This window comes from Hemicordylus capensis, chromosome 3 (genome assembly GCF_027244095.1).
Source record: "Hemicordylus capensis ecotype Gifberg chromosome 3, rHemCap1.1.pri, whole genome shotgun sequence".
NCBI classification, from domain to species: domain Eukaryota; kingdom Metazoa; phylum Chordata; class Lepidosauria; order Squamata; family Cordylidae; genus Hemicordylus; species Hemicordylus capensis.
The window spans coordinates 286588479-286595917 of NC_069659.1; the positions used below are offsets into that span (position 1 = coordinate 286588479).

At 43.6% G+C, this 7439-nt stretch overlaps 1 protein-coding gene across 4 annotated transcripts in view; it reads right to left on the minus strand.

Annotated features, from left to right (window-relative positions):
- The window catches only part of ARMH3 (armadillo like helical domain containing 3), a 237969-nt gene extending 230779 nt beyond the window's left edge, over nt 1-7190 (minus strand). For 2 of the 4 annotated variants that reach the window (XM_053305039.1, XM_053305042.1), the window contains exon 1: nt 7056-7190. The gene's annotated coding sequence lies outside the window, so the exon portion shown is untranslated. Of the gene's footprint in view, nt 1-4696; nt 5273-6752; nt 6898-7055 lie in introns of those variants that run through there. The other 2 variants (XM_053305040.1, XM_053305041.1) reach the window with 2 other exon arrangements.
- Between the last annotated feature and the right edge of the window lie 249 nt (nt 7191-7439).

A 7439-nucleotide genomic window follows, 5' to 3' on the forward strand; every position in this document is an offset into this window, starting at 1 on the left:
CAAGATAGGACTGAGAGAGATTCCTCCCTGCAACCTTGGAGAAGCCGCTGCCTGTCTGTAGACAATACTAAGCTAGTGGTCTGACTCGGTATATGACAGCTTCCTGTGTACCTATGAATAACAATGTCTATCTCCATATATGAGCAGATCTCCACAGCAAGCCTGTGTGATATAATTGGACTGTACTACAGTGATCCCATTTCCTACAACTTAGCTTCTCAGACTCATTGTTTTATAACTTGCTAGCCCCTTGGGACCTTCCAGTGGCTGCAACCACATCAAAATCCGCACACAAAAAACAGCTAGGTCAGCTACATGTTTTCTCTCCTGGAGAGCTTCTGATTCTTTCACTATATCATAGGAAATAAGATTTTGCTGATCAGAGAAACCAGTGGGGGGGGGAATACTTCTGAAACGATAAAAACTTATTTAGAAATGGGGAGGAGCAAAAACCTAGAAGGGCATCTTTCCTTTGCTAATAGAATCAAAAGTTGGGAACAGAAGCACAAGCCTGTACACAGTAACTCACAGTGCTCTAATTGGGTTACAGCTAATGAACAGTTTTCAGAACTGCTGAATTGACATGCCATGCTTCTGGTTCAATGTTCTTGCAAGGAACCAAAGAAAAATATCAGTATTATCCCTGTGTACATGCACTAGAAGTTCTAAGCAGCAAGTTACAGTACTTTTGTTGAAGGCCCAGAAAGGAAAAGATACCTGGCACATTTGAAAACCAAGTGCTATTAAACTACTAACAGTGAGGTAACATGATAATGCAGTTCAACCTTTCAATAAGGCTAAAACTGGGGCACAAGTTTTCCTAAGCTACAGAAAAATAGAGAGCACAAAACCTAAAAGGAAATTGCTAGATGCAACAATTAAAACTATCACTTTGTTCTTATAGCTCTGTACACTAGCGAATCTATATTACCAAGGAGGAAAAACTAGCAACAAAAATGACAAATATTCTATGTCTAGAACTTCAAGGGCTTGTTGGTCTCATGACCTTCAGAGATCACTAATACTGAATGGGGCCTTTTTCCATCCAATTTTAAAGGGCAAGTTCTTGAGAAACTACAGAAATAAATAATTCCAAAGCAGTTTGAGGTTTCCAAGAGAGTCCAGCACCTCTGCAGGTTGTGTTGTGGCTCAAGGGTGCTCAATGTCCAAGGACCCATCAAGAAGCCAAAATCAGGGTGTGGGAGGTGGATCATGGATCTCTCCCTGGAGCACCGCCCCCCCCCCCCCCCCGTCTGCAACATTCCCCAACCTATCCCCATACATACAGGTTTGATCCAGTATACAACACTCAATCCTGGAAGGAAATGACAGCAGCCTCCATTTTGTAACGATGTATCAATTGCTGAGAATTAAAAAATGTGAGTGGGATGTTGCCATCATGCCCTTCCTGTGAACACTCCTGAAGTTCTCTCTCTAGCCACTATCAATAGATATCCAAGTCAGAGTTTTATCAGTTAGAACTATATCCATCAGGTCTGACCTAGAATTATGAGCTAACACACACCTACGAAGCAATAAACTACGCAGCTGATGTACTTCACCACTATCCCATGCTGCTCTACCCAACTGCCTCCCCTGCTCCATCAAGCAAGACTTTCATTTTTGCCCCTCAGAAGAGAGGGGAGGATAGGAAAGGGAGCAATAGAGTAGCAGGGCAGAAGACACAGCAGCTACATACTCTGTCACTATTGGGTATGTCCAATTTCTCTTACTCCCTCTTACATAGCAAGCTTTTCTATAGATGACTTAAAACAGCAAATACTTGTGGCACTAAGCTCTGACAGATATGCTGAAGCAGAAGTCTTTGCTGAAAAGGGTGGCTCTGTACTTGAACTTGCATTGCAAAATGTATTTCCCATCAATCATAACTTGCAATCTCACCTATGACTCAAGCTCATTGCTTTGCATGGCCAGATCTAAAATTAGTCTACAACTAAGCAAAATTAAACCTGCAACAACCTGTACCATCCGAATGTTCTCAGTACTTCTAAAATAAATGTCATGCAAGTATTTGCACAAGTGTAACTAACTGGAACTAACTTGTACACAACAAACAAGTGGCTGTAAAGTCACTCCAAAACCATACAGTAGACAAAGAATCTTTATGTCTCATCCTACTTTTGTGTTAAAAGAGGCATTTTTGAATGCCAAATCATATCTTCCTGAGAAAGACATATTTCTGATTACCACTATTAAGTCTACCAACAAATGTGTCTGGTAAAATCTGTCTTTTAAAGAGTGTGAGTTCTTTAAATACTTTCCCTACCAAAATAACTTGTATCTTTGACCACTGTAGGTACTGCTCCAAGTTAGTATGCTCTTGTATGAAGCAACTACTACATCTGTTATGCACTCAGTTATAGAAAGTGGCGGGGAGGAAGTAAGCAATTAAGAGTTGCCCATTGATTCAAGCAACATCAATTTTGCAATGCAATAATTCCCGCCTTCTTGACCCATGATCCAATTCTCAGATTAAAACTTGCCTGACAATTACTTAAATCATTATTTGGAGCAAGTCCAAATAATTAGAGAGCACAAAGAGAAGGAGCAGGAGGCAGAAGAGTAATAGACAAAATTACTTTTAGAGAACACTGAAAGTACTGTAATCAGATTGCAACTCTATGAGACATAAGTCTTGCATGTGCATACAGGATATAATGACAATTTTTAAAAGGTCCTTTATCAGAATAGCTTACACAAGATTCCTAGGCAGTCTCCAACTCAGGCACATTAAAGGGCCCACCCCACCTAGCTTCAGGAGTAAAATGTGCCATGTGCCTTACAACAATTCTCTGGGCCATTCTCTATTACACTGAAATATCCATCAGAGTTGGGACCAAAACCTCTAATCAAGTCTTCCTGTGGCAGTGAGATCAATGTTTGTCTTAATCTGGGTCAAAATCCTTATTTAGCCATGAATGCTAGTTAGTCTTAAACCAGCTATACCTTTACAATTTAGCCCTCTATTTTTAAAATGGCAATATTAATGAATGACATGAGGAAGGGCTACAGACACAAATAATAAAAACAACTACAAGTAAGTCTATGCAAGCTTCAGAGGCACCACAGAATACCAGCCATAGAATAAGTTGCCTTTAGCTACGTGCTTAACTAAGACATATTTAAAGCAGAGATTCTCAATGTTGGGTCCCAATATGATATTGGACTTTAACTCCCATAATCCCCAACCAAAGGCCACTGCAGCTGGGGATTATGGGAGTTGAAGTCAGGGGTGTAGCTTGGTTGGAGTGGGCCCAGAGACAAGATTTTAAAATGGGTCCCCCTCACTGAAGCTCAACTCATGAAGTAAAGAAATCTTAAATGAGGCTGAATAGTGGTAACAAAAAGCATAGTAAAATTTATATATATATATGTGTGTGTGTGTGTGTGTGTGTGTGTGTGTGTGTGTGTGTATATACATACACACATATACATATATAACCTATGCCCCACAACAGATCATCATCCTAATTTTTTTAAAGGTTTTGTAAATTGTGGATAATGCAAGTCATTTAATGGCATTAGAGAAAGACATGCTGTTCTGGTAGCTCCAGGTTTTAACACTCACATCAATTTCAGAGGATGAATACAACTGAAGGAAGCCTGGGCGGGTGCGCGGCTGGGGGAGTAAGTCATGTCATTTGTCTCTGGGGGTCCCCCAAGGCAGTGGGCCCCTAGACAATTGTCTCCCCTTGCCCTATTAGAGTTACGCCCCTGGTTGAAGTCCAATAACATCTGGGGACCCAACGTTGAGAATCCCTGATCTGAAGTACTGGGTTGGTCTTACATGAATTGACATTTAGTCTGAGGGATTGTAGCTGAGTGGTAGAATACCTGCATGCAGAAGGTCCCAGGTTCAATCCCTAGCATCTCTAGGCAGGGTTGGAAAAGACTCCTGCAAGAAAACCTGAAGAGATGCTGTCAGTCAGTGCAGATAATACTGAGCTAGGTGGACCAGTGGTCTGACTCAGTGTAATTTGAACTTTATATCTGACTGTGTACAAGGGTGAGTCCCAAGAAAAATGAAAAGTTAACATTTCCTTAATAACACTTCAGTGCATAAAATACAGTAGTGATGATTAATTTGAATATGATATCAACTATGGTTTTAGAGTTTAAGCTGATCTTTCCCCAAAAAGAATAGGGCAAACAAACAAAAAGTTAGACTTTATGCCTTTGAAATGCTTTGAAATGATTTGTTTTTATTAGTCACTTTTAAAATATTGGCATCAACATTAGGCAAATTTTAATCCATTTTAGGTACCACATTGTGTGTGTGTGTGCCTGAAGATTTCAGATAGTGAAACTCAAATGTATTTTTTAAAGAAATAAAACAAATGGGCATGTGGATACTGCACCACTTTGAGAGGCCACTTGATATGATCCACATATGCAAGCTCACTCAGTTGCTTCAAACTTGGGGGGGAAATTCTATATGGAAAGCCCATCTATGCAGAAATTAGCTTACAGCACATGTATAAATCATGCAAAGTGGCTGCATGCTTATGTACCTCACCATACACATGCGAAGCCACAATTAGCTTCCCTATGTATATTCAAACAGTGAAGTACATGTGATTGCAACACAAGACATATTGTAAAGCACATAGAAGAAAAGGCCCTGCTGGGAGAGAACCAGCATGGCTTCTACAAAGGTAAATCTTGCCTCACAAACCTTTTGGAGTTCTTTGAGAGTGTCAACAAGTGTGTGGATAACGGTGATCCAGTTGACATAGTATACCTGGACTTCCAAAAAGCTTTTGACAAAGTTCCTCATCAAAGACTCCTGAGAAAACTTAGCAGTCATGGGATAAGGGGACAAGTACATATGTGGATTACTAACTGGTTGAAGGACAAGATCAAAGGGTAGGTATAAATAGAGAGTTTTCACAATGGATGGAAGTAAGAAGTGGGGGGCCCCAGGGATCTGTACTGGGTATCTGTACTGCTTTTTAATTTATTCATAAATGATCTAGAAGTCAGGGTAAGAAGCGAGGTGGCCAGATTTGCACATGATACCAAACTCTTTCAGGTAGTGAAATCCAGAACGGATTGTGAGGAGCTCCAAAAGGATCTCTCCAAACTGGGTGAGTGGGTGACAAAATGGCAAATGCAGTTCAGTGTTGCCAAGTGTAAAGTGATGCACATTGGGATGAAGAACCCCAACTTCAAGTATATGCTGATGGGATCTGAGATGTCGGTGAATGATCAGGAGAGGGATCTTGGGGTCATGGTGGACAGCTCGTTCAAAGTGTCAACTCAATGTGTGGCAGCTGTGAAAAAGGCCAATTCCATGCTAGGGATCATTAGGAAGGGAATTGAAAATAAAACTGCTAATATTATAATGCCCTTATACAATACGATGGTGCAGCCACACCTGGAGTACTGCATAAAATTCTGGTCACACATCTAAAAAAAGGACATTGTAGAACTGGAAAAGGTGTAGAAGAGGGCAACCAAGATGATCAGGGGCCTAGAACACCTTTCTTATGAGGCAAGGCAACAACACCTGGGGCTATTTAGTTTAGAAAAAAATACGACTGTGGGGAGACATGACAGAGGTCTATAAAATCATGAATGGTGTGGAGAAAGTGGATCAAGAGAAATTCTTCTCCCTCTCACATAACACTAGAACCAGGAGTCATCCCATGAAATTGATTGCCAGGAAATTTAGGACCAACCAACGAAGGTACTTTTTCACACAACGCATATATCAACTCGTGGAATTCTCTGCCACAAAATGTGGTGACAGCCAACAACCTGGATAGCTTTAAGTGGGGTTTGGATAACTCCATGGAGAAGAGGTCTATCAGTGGCTACTAGTCTGAGGGCTGTAGGCCACCTCCAGCCTCAGAGGCAGGATGCCTCTGAGTACCAGTTGCAGGGGAGTAACAGCAGGAGAGAGGGCATGCCCTCAACTCCTGCCTGTGGCTTCCAGCAGCATCTGGTGGGCCACTGTGTGAGACAGGATGCTGGACTAGATGGGCCTTGGGCCCAATTCAGCAGGGCTGTTCTTATATTCTTAAGGCAACCTATATAAGTGTTGTGTTCTGATTACAATACATAAGAGTGTTCTATGTAAATGTGTTTTAACATTTATATAAGCTCTCAGAAATCACTCTGCACATCATTGCCATTCACAAAATCACACCTTTGCAATGTATGTTAATTAATCCAGAATAACTATCATCCCTGGTTCAGTTCTACCACAATACTGATCTACACAGACTAAAAAGCTAAGTTTTTCCATAAATGTGCACCAAGTGGAGGATGGAGGAGAATCTTCACTTGAACCACACCAATGGCACCAGTCCTGAATATAGTGGTTAAAACCAGGTATAACTAATTTGCAGTAAGGGTTCTTGAGTACACACTTCATGCAAAAAGCATGTTGGGGTGGGGATTCCTCCCAACGTACATTTGGAGGCTCATGGGAACAGACTATTCCCATTTCCGGAGGCCGGGAGCCACGTGCCAATACAAAACACCTGAGCAAGGGCGGGGGGGCAAGACAGAGCCTTCACGGCCCCGATTTCAGCTCAGAGCTCTTCCATAGCCCAACAGGGGGAGAAAAATGAGAGGGCCTGGGGATGGGGGCGGCGCAGGAAAAGCGGTACCTGCCTTGCACGCCTACCTCTCCCCACCCCACCGTACCTCCACGGAGGAGCCAGAAATAATCTCTCTCTCCCCGCGTCTCAGACAAGTCTCCCTAACTAGGTGCAGGCACTCACAAGGAAGCAGCCGCCCTGCTCACGAACACCGGCGAAGATGCCCCCAACGGCAGATCCCCGCCACGAGAGCCCCCCCTCAGCTGCGCCCCAATTCACTTTCTTTCCCCCCTCGCCAGGTCTTGCTCCCCCACACATCCAAAGGTCTCTCGCTCTCTGGCCCCAGCCCGACAGGGGGAGATTCCTCCCTCGGAAGCGCGCGCTCTCTCCCCCCACCCATGACAACAACCCCCCGCCTTTCGCCAAGGGATGCAAGCAACCGAGGCCAGCCGCCCCCGCCGCAAAAGCGAGCAAATCCTCCGTTACCTGAGTGGGGCGACCGCCTCCCAACACGCATGCGTCGTGGAGACCGCCTCTGTCCCGCTCTCTTCTCAGCACGCAGGCGCGTCCTCTCGGTAGACCTGACCCTTCCTTCTGCCGACGCTGATTCCTATTGGAACGAGCCTGGTAATCGGGGCGGGGGAAGCATTCTGGCGCAGACAGTGCTGGCTCTCAGACAGATCCTCTCTCATCTACTTGGCCGGACACAAAGTTGAAGGTAGATGCAAGAACTGTAACGCTCACAGCCGTATTCAGTACAGTTAGTTCGGAGGAAGCCCTTATTAAACACAGTAGGACTCATTCCCGAATCGCATATGCTGACCGAGTGAATGGCTATCAATCTCTTGAGAGGAAGGGAGAAAAGCAGCA